The following is a 19,567-nucleotide window of genomic DNA, read 5'->3' on the forward strand; positions in this document are numbered from 1 at the left end:
ACACTCCCAACTCAGAATTTCTTTGCTGCCAGTCTGAACACCATTGTTGTGCATCCATCTGAACTCCCTTCACTTTGCTGGTTATACCAAGCCAACATCTTTCAAATAAATACCCGATTGAAGTTCTTCTTTCCTTTTTCTTGTATTGTTCAGAGGGTTGCATGTCATCCAAGAAAGGGAAATATCAGTGTGCGAGGTAGATTCCCCATAAAGACCACCACAATAGGTGCTTGTTTTGTTTAGGTGGATCAGAGAACCATCATCTGTGTTCCATATGTCAGGCTTTTGTTGCCAAGGTTTTGCGTAGCCACCTTTCTTCACTTTCCATCTACCTTGAGAAGCAACATCTCAAGCTTTTGTCCCAAGGTACCATGGCAGAATCCGCTCACCCAAAGGTGCAGTTGCTGCTCAAGAAGAAGGCCAACATGTCTAGGCTTGAGTTGGCTGCTGTCTAGCCTCTGCTGGCTGTGTCTCTCTTTAGGTGAGTGAGAACTCAAGAGGGCAGCCTGGTATTGCCATCAGTTTCTTCTGCTGTGACCTTCTGAGACACTGGCATGGAACCTGCTTCTTGCATGTGCTCAGAGGTCTTGCAGACATCCTCCATAGAATATACGAAACAGGAACACAATCACTGTAGGTTTGAAAAGTTCTTTAATTCTGGTACCTCGGCCTTCGCCTTCTCCTGGAATACCATCCTCCATAGACCTTGAAAGCAAACCATGGCTGATTATTTTCAAGGGGCCTAAATGGATTCCTGAGATGCTTGTTTGGGAAGAGGTGCCGGGTACCTTAATCGAATCCAGCCAGGGGCACCAACCTCCCCGTTTTGTCAGAAGACATCTCGGTGAAGAAAAGGCAGACAAGTAAACCTGTGGTGTCTTATCCCAGGGATCCACAAAGGGAATGGCATTGATTTCATTGGCATCTCCTCAGGGGGTTTCAGTTCCTACACCTCCTTAGTTCTCCACCTCTAAGTGATCTAGGGACCCACAGTCTTGGATTCTGACTCTGAGGCTGACTCCCTAGCCTATTCCTCTCAATTACTTTCACCTTTAGATTGTCTCAGAGGAGGAGGAATCTATCAGTCCTGATTCTCCTTTGGGAGGAGCTTTCCTTTAGTGACATGGTCCTGTGTATGATGGAGCTTTTCAAATGGGATTGCTCCCAAGTATCATATGGCCAGAATAGGTATTATGAGTTGTTACAAATGGACTCTCTTAAACCTTCAACTGTCCCTCCTGTGTTGGCTGTTCTGAGTACCCTTTTTCCTAAACAAACTGATCTATAAGGTGCCTGATGCCTGCAAGTTTGTGTAAGTGCCCTTCATCTGATTCTGCAGTGATTTCTGGATCTACTGATAAGCCTTTTAAGGTGTTGCCTTCTTCCAAGCTCTTTCCTTCAGATAAGGACAGTAAAGCCATGGAGAGGATTGGCAAAAAGGTGTACACTTTGGCTACTTTAGCCTTCAGGGCCATCAATTACCAGACTTATATGAGAAGGTACATCCTGTCTCTTCTTTCCCAGATTGGGAAGATTGTTTCTGATGTGCCCTAATTTGAGGGTAAGGTATCAGCTCTCTCCTCACTTAGTTCCACTTCTCAGCTTGCTCAACACTCAATTAAATGCAGCTAAGATGCAGCTGACGCATCTTCTAGGTCTGCTGCCTCTGGCTCCATGATGAGGCACTACTCCAGGCTTCGCCAGATGATATCAAAGAAGAACTTCTGGATACTCCTGTGAATAACCAGAATTTGTTTGATACTGCTGTGGCTGACCTTTTTAAGACCTTACAGAACCAAGGTGAGGTCATGAAAGATTTGAAGGAGATTTTTGTCTTGCCTATTCCCACGTTTCAGAGGAACTGTCCTAGTAAGACGGCTTTTTATGTAGGCTACCTAGACAGTCTTTCAAAGGTAAGAAGGCTCTTGGGAGTGTTTTTCCCTGATAAGCCCGCTTGAATGCTCAGGCCCCAGAAGTAGTCCTTTTCCTAACAAATCTGCAGCCATCTGACTCTCTGCCCTCCTTTCCTCTCAGCCAGGTTCCCTTTTCCCTCAGGCCTTCTCTTTCTGTCCCAGTTTGGCAGCTGATTACCACAGACACCTGCTTTATCTCCATTATCTGGCAGGGCTACTTTATGACCTGGAAGACCCTTCCCCTCCTTTTCCAGTATTTCTCAACCACCTGCAGAGTAACTTCATAATTTTTCAGGGATATAGCAAGGTCTGCTGGGCCGGGGTACTGTTCAACTGTTTTTGCAGACAGAGAGGGGATTGAGTTTTTATTCCAGGATGTTTCTGGCCCTAAGGAAAGGGGTTTCTTGGAGACCTATCCTGGACCTTTCTTTTCTGAACACCTTTGTCCTAGTGCCTTCATTTTGGATTTTCTCTCTCTTCAAACTCTTGTTTCCTCTTGCCCCCCCCCCCATGCCTTTCTGGTCTCCTTGGATCTGAAGAACACTTATCTTCACATTCCTGTCAACCCTCGATTCAGGAAATATTTATGTTTCTCTGTATTGTTCTCTCGTTTTCAGTTCTCTGCTTTGCTGTTTGGGTTTTTCAACATCCCCAAAGGTGTTCAAATATCTAGCCAGGTCTACTTGAGTAGATGGAAAATCCATTTAATCGAATCTTTCTTAACCGAGGACAACACTGAAAACGAATGTTCACATCACTGGAATTTTAATCCGGGAAAGGAAGCAGTTGACAAACAAGGGGAAATTTGCTCTTTTTCACACTATAGTGCAGTCTTGGAGTTGCCATATTTAATTTAGGGGGTGTTGGGGGTGAAGGCCCCCACTTGGGTGGGTTTGACATGCTTCTGTGTGTGTGTTTTTTTTTTAAATGCTGGCCAACTGTCTCCTTTCCCTGATTAAAATTCCGATCATGTGAACATTCGTTAAAGTAAGGTTTAGGTGTTGTCTTCTTGGTTAAGTAAGATTCGATTTGAATGGATTTTCGGTCTACTCAGGTAGACCTGTCTAGCTCTATAGTTGCCTTTTACAGGCTTCAGGGTATTCAAATATTTCTTTATCTGGATGACCTGTTGCTTCAGGCTCCATCCCATTTCACACTGGTGCAGAATCTTCATTTTACCCAGTTTCTGTTGCACAGCCTGGGGTTCACTGTCAACCTTAAGAAGTCAATGTTGACTCCTATCTCAGGATCGCATTTTCCTAGATGGCAGATTCCAGACTGGTGTGATACTGATATTTCTTTCTGCCTCCAAGGTTTTGTCCTCCACAAATCATTTTCTTTCCCTGCTTTCCCATCCTCTGTTTTGGCCAAATTATATACGCATATTCTTATTGACTCTTGGGACTTATTAAAGAAACTAAATCAAGTGTCTTTTCAATCCCATTATACATTTTTTATTATAGATGTCAAGGACCTTTTTTCTGTCATTCCGCATAGCTTAGGACTAGACTGGTTTGAGTATATGTTGATTGAATTTAAGTTTTTGTCCAACAATGAATTTAGACTAATTCTGGAGAACATTGACTTGGTTTTAAAAAATAATTTCATTTACTTTCAGGACGAAATTTATCAACAGGTAGATGGGGTTGCAATGGGGGCAGCCTGTGCCCCCATTTTTGCAAATATTGTTATGCTTTTCTGGGAATTACATTTTGTCTTCAAGTCACCTTTTATGACCAATATTATCCAATATTATTGCTTTTTGGATGATATTTTGATTGTATGGGGAGGTACACAGGAAGAGGCCTTGGTGGCATTACAGTATTTTAACGAATCCACTACGTTTCTTCGTTTCACACATGAATTTAATAAGGATGAAATACACTTTCTGGATTTAACTATCAAGAAGGATTACAGTAATAGAACATTTATATCTAGTATTTACAGGAAGGCTTGTTTTTCGAATGCCTACCTTCATTACAATAGTAACCATCCTCCATTACAGAAGAGGAACATTGTCAAAGGACAGATGGTAAGGGTGGCACGGATGACAACAAGATATGAGGAATTAATTAAGGAATTAGACTATGTACAAAATTATTACAGGAAAGAGGTTACCCCAATTCCATTATTTCTCCTTTTAAAGTAAGAAATATTACAGGGTTGGGGGACAAAATATATTCCCTTACTAAATATGGAGACAACAAGTGGGCACACCATTATGGAAAACAATTTGGAAGATGTTGACCATGTAATTCCCAATATGTCTGTAGAAACTCCTTTTTTGGTTATGACATACACTGCCAACACTAATTTAGTAAAAAAGGTCATTAATAGGACCTGGAATATGTTTAAGAGTATGCCTAACAGTGCAGGTATATTTGACAGATGTTTACGTTATAGTTTCAGAAAAGGGGCAAATTTAAAAACTATTTTTGAGAGAAAATGGCAAGGGGAGGATAACAACAAAAGAAAGGGTACATTCTGCTGTGGTAAGTGCCACCAATGCACATTCATGGCTAACGCGGATGAAATTAAACTACCCACTATTAATTTTGTATTGAAAGGAAAAGGTTATTGTACATGTTATACTAGTGGAGTAGTTTATCTAGCGTATTGTACTTTTTGTTGAGCACATTATGTAGGGAAGACTGAAAGGCATCTGCGTCGAAGGGTATACGAACATACATATGATATTACCAGGAAGAAGGAAGAAGGAAACCAATGCCCTTTATAGGCATACCTTAACTTGTGAACAGGCTACTTACAAATTTTGGGTTTTGGAAAAGGTGCTAAAAAACAGTAGAGGTGGTGATTGGGAGAACCAGCTCAGTTACAGGGAGCTTATTTGGCAACTGAGACTGGATTCCAATACACCCCTTGGGTTGAACGATCATATGTCCCTTTTACCAGTTTTAAAACTAAGAGCCAATAAAATTAAAAGGAAAATACAAGACAAGGCTTAAAACCAGAGGGAATTATTTAACTAATGATGAAGTTACATTACATTATATTATATTATATTACATTATATTTATATACATTTTATATATCAGTCATATTTATTTTACAGATTGTATATTATACATGTACATTGATTTTATATATATTGATGTTTAAATTAGATATTAGATATGTAGGTGATTTTATGAGCTTTTTATTTTGTGATCTTGTATAAAATATAGTATTAGGTGTACAGTTTAGCATACTGAATGTAAGTCAATATGTGAACAACATGTCTTTCAAGCAAACAACAATTATACCACTATGTTTCCTTAAATTTCAATGTGGTAGGGAATCAAATTGAATGATTGATTAATTGGATTAGATAAATTAATCAAATGGACAATATATATAGGTGTGGTATATGATGTATTGCTTTGTTCTGAAGAAGTTTCCGTTTATTGTGGAAATGAAAGCGCTTAACTTATGTCAATTTTTTGCTGTGCATTAAAACATCGTGATTTATTATACTGGACTGGACTGAAGAGTCTGTTTACGGTGACGTTTTGTGGGGCAGCCTTCATTGAGTTCTGTTACGGGATTGTACATCTTTTATCCATTCATTTTCCCGTTTTCCATCTTGTATATTATCATTGGCCACGGAGTTTCTCAGAGCTCTGAGGTTCATGGCCTCCACTATTCCCATGCTTCGCTGGACCAGGCTTCATATGAGGAAGTTCCAGTGGTACCTACAATCAGTGTGGCTTCAACACCTCCAGCTGCTGGACCATCTCTTTCCTCTGCTTCCTTGTCTCAAACTGAAGTTTCTCTAGTGGATACGGCAGCTATTTCTCAGTCCAGGTGTTCCTTTCCACGCTCCACAGCCATCTCAGGAACTCTTCACAGACGCATCGAAGCTGGGGTGGGATGACGCTTCAGGCACCCAGAAGGTACAGGACCTTTGGTCCCTTCAGCAGAGGGTTTATCACAGGAATATCAAGGAAAAGCAGGCTCTCATTATGGCCCTTCAAGCTTTTCGTGCACCCTGGGTCTCTTGAAGGTTTATGTGGGTAACATCACAGTCATGTGGTACATCAACAAGCAAGGGGGCATGAGGTCTTACCTTCTTTGCAGGTTGACCTTTCAAGCATGGGAAATTGCTATCATTCTGCAAGCCACCCTGCAGGCAGTCTGTGTACCTTCACAGTGCAAACTTGTGGCAAATTCTGTCAGAAGATCCAAGATACAGCCTCACAAATGGATGCTTCACAGGGTTGTGTTTCTGGATATAGTTCATTGGAGGGTATTCTTCAAGTGAATCTCTTTGGCTGCCTCTGAACAAGAAACTCCTTTAGTTCTGTTCCAGAGTCCCATATCGTTTGGCTTGAAAGGTGGATTACCTTCCAAGATTAAGACAGGACATGTTCCTGTATGCCTTTCCTTTCCTTCTCTTTTTCCAAGGGTCCTTCACTAAATTGAGAAGGGCTCCCCAAAAGTCTTGTTGGTGACCCCCTTTTGGCCCAAACAGCATTGGTTCCCCCTCTTATTCCATCTGGCTAGGAGTAGTCTTTGTAAGTTACCGCACCACATGGATTGTTTTACACAGGACAAAGGAACTCTCATTCATCCTCATCCATTCACTCTTCAACTGATACTTTGGTTGATAGCATTTTGATTCCTTTCTGACACCAGTTTTGTGAGGAATTGCTTAGAGTCCTGTAGGAGTTCAGGGAACCCAATACCAGAAAAATCATATATATCCAAATGGAAGAGATTTTCTGTTTGGTGTCTAACATCACCAGGACCCTATTTCAATGGGGATTCCCTTGTTTTTTTCCTACCTGTGTGAACTGCTGCATGCGGGCTTGGCATTGTCTTCAGTGAAGCCCACTTATCAGCCATTTCTGCCCATCTGCCACTTACTCTTCCTTTGGCCTCTAAGTCAAGCAGCTTCTTAAAGGTGGCCTTCATATTAGACCCCCCAAGAAAGCTCATTCCTCCTTCTTGGGATCTTAATTTTGTTCTTGAATAGCCAAGTTAGGGCCCTTTTGAGCATGTGGCTTCTCCTTTGTGACATTGCACCTGGAAGACTGTTGTTTTTATTGGTTGCTTTAACTTCTGGCAAAAGGGTTTCTGAACTACATGCTTTGGCAGTATCTCCCTTTTTTGGCTTTTCATAGAGAGAGACTGTGTCTCTGTAGAACTTCTTGTTTTATGCCCAAGATGGTTAATGAGCTGTCCCTTAATCAGTCTATCCAGCTTCCTTCTTTTTTTCCCTTCTCCGCAATCTGCTAATGAGAAGGATCTTCATACCTTGGGTTTGCATAGACAGCTCAGCAAAGGCCTTTCGTAAAGCTGATCATCTTTTTGTTTCTTTTCATGCCAGGACATTGGGTTTGGCAATGTTTAAGCAAACCATCTCCTCCTGGATTTCCAAGACTATTTCTTTTTGTTACTGTTTTCATGATGAGCAGTTGTCTGCTTCCATGAAGGCTTATTCTACTGGAGCAGTGGCTGTCTTTAGGGCTCTCTCCATCTTCAAAGGTTTGGATATCAACTCCATCCTTGAATCTGTTACTTGTTCTTTGGTTCACACATTCACAAAAATGTTACAAATGGGATGATATTGCCAGGGCCAGGGCAGGTTTTGCTAAGGCTATCCTGCATGGGTTTCTGGAGGGCTTCTCCTCCCTGCCTTCATGGTAGCTTTTGTACTCTCCCAGAAGTAATGAATACTGCAACAGTGATATGGAAGAACATAGTACAGTTGTATAAAATCTTTAACAGTAGCTGTCCTTATTTTCACTGTTGCAGTATTCACTCCCTCCCTCCCGCCACCTTTCTCTTCTTTTTGCATGGGTGGTATTTTTGTACTGGGCAAGAGGTTCCTGTCCTTCTCTCCATCCCTTCTTTTTTTTCTGGATGTACATGTCCTCCTTTCCACTGTAGGGTCCTAGTTCTCCTGGGACACTTCAGTTCTGAGTTGGGAGCATATGTATGTCAGCTTCATGCTTTATGCTTGTGTGGGGAGCATATGTCTAACGTACTGGTAATAAAAGCTTTGGTATACTGGCCAGTTGTTGGGCTATCCTTAGCAAGAGATTCAAGAGGTGGTGAATACTGCAACCGTGAAAAGAAGTATGCCTACTGTTATGGTAGGATTTCGCACAACTGTACTTTATTTAATACGTTCTGCAGTCTTGATGGGAGATACCTGGAAAGATGTGGAATCCCGACCACCAGCACTCTGTGAACTTTTTATTTATTTATTTTTGTATTTTATGGGATGTTCTTATACTGATTATTCCAGAAAAGATGCAAAGCCCTGAAGTCAAATTTGTTTTAAATGAATCACATTCACTTTACTAGTTTTAACAGTTTTAGACTTTCTTTGACACAAGGTACACGTAAGGGAGTAATGCTACATGGAGAGTCCCAGAAGCAGTGCTAATATTTGTGTTTAAATAAATTGAAGGAAAAAGGACCAGGCTAGGAAGGAGTACTGGTAGACTAACAGATGCTAGGAAAGGAATTGCAAGCTTCTGGAAAGTGACTTGGTAGGTGGCACGAAGAGACTATATATCGGGTTGCAAGACCAATACAGAAAGATAAAAAAGATAGATACCCTTCATAAAGGATGTCATTAACAACTTGCTAACCCTTCCACAGGACATCAAAGGCAGATGGAAGGAGTACTTTTAGCAGCTTCTGAATAAAGAAAACCCCACAGAAGCTGTACTGCCCCAGACATGGTTTACGAGAAGCCCAAACTAGAAGAAGTACGAATAGCACTAAGTTAAATGAAGTCAGGGAAAGCAGCAGACTTGGATGAGATCACAGTAGATATGATAAAGATGCTGGGTGAGATAGGAAGAAATGGCTCCTAAGGGTACTCATAGCAATGTGGAGAGAAAAGCATATCCCAGATGACTGAAGAATAAGCAGACTTGTGCCAGTATACAAGAACAAAAGGGACATTCCATATCTGTGGGCAGTACAGAGGTATCAAACTCCTGTCACATTGCACATCCGTTTATCAGTCACCCTCTCCAGAACTTTCATGCAGAGTAGTAGAAGGTAAGATGGGAGATGAGCAATTTATATTTGGATCAGGATGCAGCACAACTGACCCAATGTCTGCAGTGAGACAGATAGTTGAGAAGAAGCTAGAGATGAGGAAGAGTGTCCCAACTGGGCATTCCTAGACTTGTAGAAAGCATATGACAAGGTCCCAAGAAAGCTGATTTGGACAGTACTATGGCGGTTCAAAATCCCAGAAACATTGGTAGAATTAGTGCAGGCTATGTACATGACCAGTGACTGAAGTATGAGCAGTGTTTGTTCTCACAGAGGGGTTCCCAGTGGGAGTGGGTGTGCACCAGGGTTCAGTTCTGATCCCACTGCTGTACGTACTGGTTATGGGACTACATTAGCAAACAGGTCGGAGGGGACAAATCAACAAAATGTCTGTATGTAGACAATGTGGCATTACAGGCAGACATTGAGCAAGAATGTCAGCAAAGGATAGGGGAATGGAATGAAATGCACAAAGCAATGTAGAACAAAAACAAGCTGCCAAACAAAGGTTCTACTAAAAAAAAAACAGCACAAACAGAGTCTCGGACACAGTTTAGCTTAAGCACTTTCATTCTTTTTAATAAATTAAGAACATCAGAATCTAAAAAACTAAAGCAACACCAAAATTTAAAAATGGTAACGTGAAAGTCATGTGATCAATGCTAAACAGTTGTCTCATACTCAGAATGCATTTCTTAAAGATGCAGTGTTAAAATGATTAAAAATTGCAAACATTTAGCATAGATATGACTGAATAGTACCTTATTATAGCCAGGGTATACTCATAAATCCTCCATGATAACTTCCTGATTGTCTTGTCCACGTAATAACTCGGGCAAGAATGGCCCAAATCTGTATCCCTTCACAAGATGATCAGATCGTCTATGAGCCTTTTGTAGAACACAACCTTCTCAAACAAAAAGTGGGATTTAAAGTATTTCTGTTACCACCATGGCATCACAAGATGGTCACTTACAAGAGTGAACAATTTGAAGTGTTTGTTAGAAAATCATTCCTCCATTATTTTGACAAGGTGTGGTTCACCAGGGACATGCAAATGCGTAGATGCAAACTGTGCCATTTTTGTTTGCAACACTTCAAACGTCTTGGTAAAGGCACTCAGTCAGATATAGTTGCAATTCTCAAAGGGTAGTTTACTTGACACTGTGCGATTCTTGCCTGTGTTATTACATGGGCAAGACAATCAGAAGGATTTACGATCGTACGCTGGCTGTAAGGAATAATGATTTGAGCAAATCCTTAGCCAAACATTCTTTGAGTTGTCCTAATTTCAAGAAATTTCAGTTTTTCATTCATTTTGGCCGTTTTGGCGGTTTTCACATCATAATTGATTAATTGTGTATTAAGTACACCCTATAAAAAGTTGCATTATGTATTTTGAACTTGTCTGATGAAGGCTGGATTCACACAGCCAAAAGCGCTTACCAATAAATTCTATTTTATTTTATTTATTTGTCGATTGTCCGCTTGATTGCTCTAGTGCTTCTGGATACACTTTTTATCATTCTTGACACTGTTGGTCTAAAAGTCTTCTCAGGCAGTTATAAATTATTATTAGAATGTTGCGAATCTCCATGGTAAATTAAATTAAGAGCAGATAAAAATCCGGGGCTGAATGAGTCAGTGAACATTGTGTTTTTTTTGCAAAAGTGATTATTCAGTGATTTGTTTAAGGTACTATTAAGTCATGTCTATGGTGAATGTTGTTTACAGTTTTTAGTCATTTTACACTATCTTTAAGGAATGTATTTTGTTGAGTATGCGATGATTGTTTGGCATTGATCACGTGACTTTCATGTTACCATTTTTAAATCTTTATATTGATTTAGGTTTTTAGATTATGATGAAGTTCTTAATTTATTAAAAAGAGCAAAAGTGCTCAGTCTAAACTGCATCTGAAACTGCCTGTGCTATTTTTTAGTAGAACCTTCATTTGATAGGGAAATGGAATGGAAAATTGAAGGCACATGGGATGAAACTAAGTACAGATAAGACAGTGGTAATGGTAGCAAATTGGGGAAATCAGAAAAAGTTGAAAATTGAGATAGAAGGGAAGATAGTAGAACAGGTTAATAGCTTCAAGTATCTGTGAGGGAAGTCTGAATGAAGAGGTCAAAGCTAGAATCAGAGGCGCTGCAGTCAACTGGCATAGATTGTCAGGTGTAGTCTATGACAGAAGAATGCCAATGAGGCTGAAAAGCAAAGTGTACCAAACAGTGTTGCAACCAGTACTACTGTTATGGTACAGAAACCTGGGCAGTAAAGGTAGAGCAGATGAAGCTAGAGGTGATGGAAATGAAGTGCCTGAGAAGGGTGGTAGAATGCACATTGTGGGACAGACGAAGAAATGAGGACATAAGAGGAGAAGCCAAAGCAGCTCCAGTTGCAGAAAAGATCAAAGAGAACAGATTACGGTGGTTCTGACACATGTGCTGGTTCGGACACATGAAGCAATGCAGAAGACAATCTGTTGAAGATTTGAGGCAGACAGGAAGAAGGTAAGAAGAAATGAGGGCATCCAGCAAAGAGGTGGATGAATTGTGTCAGAGAAGATCTGCGACAGTCAGGCATGATTGTCGAAGAAGGGAACAGTGTGGTATTGAATTGAGAGAGATGGTGACAGTTAACACCACACCCTGACCCTGTGCAGAAAAATGGGGAGACAAAAAGTAGATTATGATGATAAATGATGATGATGATATTTATTTTTTTTATATATAATAGCATTACAACGGTCAATTCCTGCCTTCTCTCAAACCTCACTGTTTCAAATCTTTATTCTGTATGTATTGTTCCCACAATTTCCATTTCTATATGTAATTTTATCATACTCTTTTCTAAAGATCTCACTTTCCTGTTCTTTATCTCTTTTACAGTATTCACTGCTTGAAGTAAAGTCTGTTTTATTCTAGTCATTGGAGAGCTTTTTTTATTTTTATTGAGTATTCTGACAAGTAGCCAGTTAGGAAGAGCGTCAGATGGTGGGATTACTTTAGCTATGAGTTGAATGTTAAGGTGTGTTTTGTAAGTTTTGGAGGGTTCCTCTTCCAGTCTAGCATTTAACTAGTAGTTGTGGTATGGAAATAAACGGAGGAAGGTTTTGAACAATCCTCCATTAATCATTCATAGGGAAAACATTTTCAAGCATTTTAAATGCTGTTGCAGTAGAAGAACGATATTGAAAAAAGGAAATGTTCACATAAAAAGTTCAGTTTTATATGTTAAAGCCTAATCAAAGTACATTTTTGTACTAGAATATTGCAGGTGTCCTCCCTGAAGTACTTAGTAGAAAATACAAACTGTTACAGATAGAACTCTTTTGGAGAGAGAAAAAAAAACAAAACAAAAAAAAAAACATGGACTGCAGTGGTAATGCAACTTTTTGTAAAATTGTCAGTATTTAGGAGGCTTAATTAATTAATTAATTGTTTGTGAACATGTTTCTGGGTCCTAAAGAAGTGAGGGTCCTAAAGAAATGAGATCAGCTTCATGAAATTTTTATATCTTTCAAGTTTGAATGCATTTGTCTGAATGCATTTTGTGGCATGTTCTGTAATTTTGTAAAACAAACAAAAACAGCATTTTAACATGGGACACAGTTGGATGCTTACATTTTGCATAATCAAAATGTATCTTATTCAGAAATGGTTAGAAAAGCATAGCATTTCATATTTGTAAAGTTGCTTGTAAGAACAAAAGAATTCAGGTGTATAAAGAGCTGTCTTCCTGAAACAAACATCTGTATCATATCCATCCCTCCATGCCCTGAGTGCTTTCTAGATTCTCACTGTAGGTAGCGAAATGTATTACAAATGATTTCAGAAGAAGCTGGCTCTATGTACATAATTTCATCTTTTCCTTTCTATTTTCAGCCATTCAGTCAAGCTTGGGGGGGGGGGGGGGTTATAAGATCAGCAAGGTTCAGCTCAGGCAGGCTTTCTGCTGAAGTACAGTTTCCTTTCTCTCACGGTTCTGTCTGCTGTTAGCCACTGTTATTTTTGCCACGAGTGGCCACGTGACCTTTCAGCTAAGGGTAAATCTGACCCACAGTGATGCAGTCCCATTTGCTGATATCTTGCTTGTGCACTGACTGCTGTGACACTGGTCTTGTGATCTTGTACCTCTCTTGGATGGTTGGATGTATAACATGGGAGCCAGTGAAGTAAATGTGCAGTTACTGTTGTGATGTAGAGCATAAGTGAAAGAACTGCTGTCCACTGTGGGCATGTTGATGTGTGGGCGTAATTCTTACTAGCTTACCTAACTTGGTTTTTGTCTTGCCTTTGTTTGTCAGACCCAAGTTGCATCCATCAGAATCAAACATCTGTGTTGTATACTGTATATGCATGCGCTGAATATGATGCATTGCTGCATATCCACAAGTCAAGCTCCACTCGAGCAACCCATACGTGTGACCTCAACCTGGTCTGTGATACCAATAGGGCTTGTTGGTGGGACAGATTTGTGTCCCAGAGACTCCCCCATCTGTGGAACAGACTCCCTCTCCACATCAAGCAGAGTAACTCTTTATCCCTTTTTAAATGCAACCTGGATAACTGGGATGGGAAACAGAAAATACACCCCTGGGATTCCACCTGTGTCCCTGCTGGACAGGGGCTTTGGGTACTGACTTGTCTAAACATGGGATAAACTCTTGTCTAGGCTTATAAGGGCCTCGGGGCCAATACCATAGTAACTTCCTATGATCCTATAAAGTATGTATTTATAAAGCTAAACATGAATTTATTGCACTGAGATTATGCTTCCTGTCAGAAAACAACGTAGATGCCATTGTTGCATCTGCCTTAATTGTCATGGGAATTGAATCAGGGCTTGCATTATTTACCTAGTCCAAGTTAGAGCTTGTTCCTTGGGATAAAAGTTAGAGCTTGTTCCTTGGGATAAAATTAGAAAGACTTTAGCAACCTATTTCAACAGCAAGCAAAAAATGTTCTTTTATGTAGAGTTTTCTTTTCTGAACTGTGTGTGTGTTGGAGGGGGTGTGTATTTTTTTTCTTTTTGTCCTTCTCTTGATAATACTAAATACAAGATATAATAAAGATTATCAAATTAATTGAATCCTAAACAAATTATAGCGATAATGCTTTTGGCAGAACACTTGATATGAACGAAGCTTGGGATTAAGAGGAATTTCAGGGTCAGGCAGTGCATATTTATTGAAAAAAAAAACACTGTTGGAAAACTTAAAATTCTACAAAGAAACTTTAAAGTGGGTACAAAAATAAATTAACTTGATGGACCTCACTGTTGGCATGAATAGTCATTTAAGTTTCTTGAGTATTTTAAAGCAAGCACATATCTATTTAATGGTTTCACTGCTGAGTGAGGATTTTCTGAGCTTTATTTGTATTACGCACTTGTTCAAAGATGACAAGGGAATAAAGAAGAATTCAATACTTGCAGCATTTTCCAAGAAGATGTAATGTTTTTACAATTATATTTCTTTTTGTTTTGGTAGAGGTCCAGAGCGACAAATGAGAGAGACAGAGAGAGAGACAAGTTACTTTAAGGAATTCCCTTCTTTGCTGAAGATGACGATTGCAGTGCTTCTCTGCCTGCCGTTGCTCATTCAGTTGGATAACCTTACCACTGCTAATAGTTTGAAAGCTCTGAAGGGGTAGGAAGAAGTAAAATGTTACAACAGGATAGCCATGGTTTGACATTAGATATTTAAAGTCACTGTAAGGCTGGTGCTGTAATGTACATGTATGCTGTCTTAATTTTCGAAAGGATTCCAGCTTCGGTACTGTAGTTAAGTTCACAAAAACAGTTATTTTCAGGTTCTTTGCTAGTTGCATTGGCATTAGAGTTTGTGAAATTCAGCAGTTTACCTGATGTATAAAAGACTGGTTTACCTACAAGAGGTCGAAGCACCCTCCTTTGACTCACTGTTTTACAAAGATAAGGTTTTTGACTAACCAGTTTCAGTATTTAAAAAACATGAATTTTTTTTCAGGAAGGCAAGCCCCCCCATGCTCTCTATATGGGGGTGGGGTGCCACCTCCAACACCATTCTAAATAGTATTTACTAATGCCACAGTTGCACCACGGTGGAGAAATAAAGTTATCTGCTGTCTTGCACAATGCAACTCATTGCAGTGAAACTCTCAATAACATTAAATTTTTGAACTGAAACTCCTCAGTGGAAAACCATGCTCCACCTGTACGATAGTTGGATAGGGTCCTAGGGTTTATTAGTCATGACTTAAAATATGACGATTTCAGTTCCTTTTTTTTTTTACACTCTTAGTATGTCAGTATATTTAACATTGCTGCTTCACAAGTGCTGTACTATATTCTGTGAAGCTAAACGTGGAGAAAATGGAAGAGGAAAAGGCGTTTCTCTTTTAACATGATCCCTTTTCTTCATGTTTGTGCTGCCCTACCACAGTATGTTAAGATATCAGAATGAGTGTGGAGGCAGCTCCCTATAAAATTAAGTTGAGTTTGTGTTTCCTTAGTTTTGTGATGGTTTGCATTTCTGTGAAGGTCAGACATTTCTTTACTGTGCTTTCCATCTTGACCAAGGAATGATGGCTCTTTCATTTAAGATCAAAGTCCTAATCTCCCAAACTTCTCTATTCATTGTGTTTGGTCCTCTAGGGCCTCACAAATTACCACTTTGTGATGGTAGCAGTGTTGTTAAAAGTCTACTAAAGCGTATGCAGGCCCAAAGACAGAGGGCCAGGGCATCTGTGTATATTACTCTGGACCTAGAGTTGGATGAGGACATGGGTTACTTGCAAGGTTGCTTGGGCCAGGAAGATTGCTGGGGCCAGGAAAGTATAAACAGCAAGATAACAGTTCTTTTACTTGGTGTTGGTTCCCACATATTGCTGCCACTGATGCAGTCACTAAAAATATCTGTATACAGTTGTGCAACCACTCTCCTACAGATGTGTTGTATTGTGTGCACATGTATATCTACATTTATACTATCCAGCCACACCCCGCCCATTTGTGTGCACATGTACATCTACGTTTATACTATTCGGCCACACCCCGCCCATTTGTGTGCACATGTACATCTACATTTATACTATTCAGCCACACACAATCGCTAATAGTAAACCCTGCCCATCCAACTTAAACACACAGCCCTTAATATTCCGTCATCATTTAGCTCCTTATTATTCATCACTCCTAACTGTAGCTCAGCCTTTCATCCCTACTTCCTTGTTACTTCCAGTGCATATATAGCCAGTACCTGTTTTCACACCGCTTACATACTTTCTAAATATTCCAACATCAAACCTGTACTAGTTACACAACCCACAGTTTCTGTCTCAAACTACTTGTTCTATATCTGTCACTCACACCTCTTGCATATATCTATTCCATCATCAGACATACATTACTTATAACACAGTTTTTTCTCCCAAACTACTTAATCTATATGTTTCACCCCCACATTGGGTAATGGGTAATAGTACGAGCTTACTACTGCTGTGCCTTAGCCATCCCACCTGTCATCAAAGGCACCAGATTCACACTATCATCTCCCCAACAAAGTACCTACCAGATAAACCTACCCCACCTAAAGTTAATACCATAATAACAGCCAACATCTATCAGGACACATTGCGCTTCTATTTCAAACTTAAACCACTCCGTGTACCATCAAGTAAACTTAATAACCTCCCCTGCTAAAACAACACTAAAATAATTAGTCCAACGCACATCACTCCTAACCAGTGGCACTATTCACCCTAATCTGGAACCAACAAAACTCATTTAAAAAGAAAACAAAGTCGATAGTACTGAACAAAATTTAAGAGCAGGTTATCCATCTAATAGTAGTCGACTAACTTTCATTACTCTAAATGTTAGAAGTATTTGTAATAAAATCACAGAAGCCCATGCTTGGATAGCTATTCAAAAACCTAGTATCATAGCTGTAACAGAGACCTGGCTACAACCAAATATTAGCAACACCAAAATATTACCACCAAACTACAACATGATTAGGAATGACCGAACTAAAAGGAAAGGAGGTGGTGTAGCAATAATATACTCACATTATCTCAGCCTAATCCCTTATAATGCCACATACCACAGTTCAGTAATGCAGAAGTTCTTATCACTTTCCTCAAACTAAACAAATGTACAAAAAAAAATCTATATCATTAATTTATATAGTCTCCCAGGCAATAATATCAATGTATTAAAAGACCTTCTATACTGGATCTCCACTTCCATCCCTCATTCGTAGTAGGAGATGTTCTTAATAATTGTCTTGACCTTGTATCTACCGCCCCTAAATTTATCATAAATCTAATTTGGATACAAACAGTTGATACAAATTCCAACATACTTGAGCAAAAACTCAAATTTCATACTAGACTGGATCTTGGTATCTGATCCCACTAAATTTACCCTGTCTGGCACCCTATCACTTCCCCTCAATGACCATTTTCCTTGTCTTTTTGCCAAACATCACACGCAGTTCTAAAACAGCAAAGTATAAAAACTGTTCACAACACAAAAAATTTTAACCCCCAGACTTTCAACAATATCCTGTCCTTAATACACTAGAATATACTAAGAAATATCCCACTAGATGATGCCATTAAGAAATATTGAATTAAATTTCTCAACGCCTTAAACAAAATGCCCCCCCCCCCCCCGCAGAAATAAAAGCAAGAGATGCACTCTGGTTAACTAACACTACGAGAAGACTAATGCAAACTAGAGATACAAAATAATAAACCGAGAGTAAGATAGTGGAACAGTACGATAAAGGATAATCCAAATAAACAAACAAAAGTACGGAAACCGACACAGCTGCAGGCAGAACTTGAATAAAAAAGTGCTTTCATGGTATATTCAACCGCTTCATCAGGCTGACTACATAAAACACACAATCCACTTAAATAGCAGTTAAAATAAATCCGTTAAAACCATTAATTATCTAACAACTTCTTAAAGGAGCAATCACAGAAGATACTGATGATATGACATTCTAAATATAGATATACTTATTAATACAGCAAAATGTGTGTGTGTGTGTGTGTGTGTGTGTGTGTGTGTATATATATATATCTATATATATCTATATATATCTATATATATATATATATATATATATATATATATATATATATATAAAATGTTCCCTACGTTAGACCGACAGCTCGGAAGATCGATGCGCAAAACACCTCCCAGAAGACTGATGAAGCAGATGACCGACAAGTCGTAATCTCGACAGCAAAAACACCGACAGGGGTAACTTGTGAGCGCGACTCGGTAAGTGTGCGATAGTGAGGGGGTTAGGGTTAGGGTGCAGGTAAGGTAAGTGTGCAATAGTGAGGGAATTAGGGTGCGGGTAAGGTAAGTGTTAGGGTTAGGGTTTGGGTTAAGGTTAGTGCATAGATAGTTTTGTGTAAGGTGTAGTGTAGGTTTTTAGGTTGTTGGTGTGGTTGTGTGTGTGTTGTGTTGTGTGTAACAGTGAACTTTTTGTTAAGTGTCGGGATTGTGGTTTGTCGGGCATGTGAACTTTTGTGTTTTTGAGCTTTTGTTCTTCTGACGTCGGTGATATTCTGAGCTGTCGTTCTAACGTAGGGAACCTATATATATATATATATATATATATATATATATATATATATATATATAATATGGATTCCTATTACAAGAACGAAAGTTCACAACTTTGAACTTGTAATAGGAAGCCTCACTTACGTGAAAGTGAACTTCCGCGAAAGTGCACTTCATCGAAAGTACCGCAGCATAGTGGAGGACCTCAAAAAACAAGTTATGTCCTCCACTATGGTGCGATACTCACGGACCTTAGGGTTAGGACACGGGTTAGGGTAAGGCGATAGTTAGTAAAGCTATCCCCTTGCCCTAACCCTAAGGTTCGTGACTATCGCACCATAGTGGAGGGCATTGCTATGTCCTTCACTGCGCTGCAGTCATCACGGACCTATGGTAAGGGGACAGCATGACACGTGCCCTAACCCTAAGGTCCGTGAGTACTGCACGGAAGTTCAGTACATCGCATAGTCGTTGTACTGAACTTCGCGTAAGTGCACTTTCAATTAAGTGCACTTTCGCTGCAGTGTGTGTTCCATACACTGTTTCAAATTAGTGAACCTTCGATCTAGTGTATGTGTGTGTGTATGTGTATATATATATATATATATATATATATATATATATACACACACACATATATATTAATATATATATATATATATATATATATATATATATATATATAAACATGCATAAAAAATATAAAAAAATACTGTCCGTATCCTCTCTGCTGCTTTAAGAAGTTGTTAGATAATTAATGGTTTTAACTGATTTATTTTAACTGCTATTTAAGTGGATTGTGTGTTTTATGTAGTCAGTCTGATGAAGCGGTTGAATATACTGTGGAAGCGCTTACTTTTTCCTTATGAATTATTTTTTTTATTCAAGTGCTGCCTGCAGCTGTGTTTGGTTTCTGTACTTTTGTTTGTTTATTTAAAATAGAGCCTGGAAAAATTGGCAGACAAGACAAAACTCCACAAAACCTCTAACAATAAAAGTTTTCTTAAGCAGGCCAAAAGACAAATAATGTCTGAAAAAAATACTATAGCGAACCC

The 19,567-nt window shown here is 39.3% G+C and overlaps 1 protein-coding gene across 2 annotated transcripts in view; it reads left to right on the plus strand.

Annotated features, from left to right (window-relative positions):
- The window catches only part of LOC122806810 (tropomodulin-2-like), a 922,231-nt gene that overhangs the window by 16,511 nt on the left and 886,153 nt on the right, over positions 1-19,567 (plus strand). The window contains exon 1 of one of the 2 annotated variants that reach the window (XM_044077541.1): positions 1,755-1,800. The exons of the other annotated variant lie outside the window; for it this stretch is intronic. The gene's annotated coding sequence lies outside the window, so the exon portion shown is untranslated. Of the gene's footprint in view, positions 1-1,754; positions 1,801-19,567 lie in introns of those variants that run through there. 2 annotated transcript variants of the gene reach the window in all.

The sequence above is a fragment of the Protopterus annectens genome, chromosome 7.part0, assembly GCF_019279795.1.
Source record: "Protopterus annectens isolate FY-2018-M chromosome 7.part0, PAN1.0, whole genome shotgun sequence".
In the NCBI taxonomy this organism is placed as follows: domain Eukaryota; kingdom Metazoa; phylum Chordata; order Ceratodontiformes; family Protopteridae; genus Protopterus; species Protopterus annectens.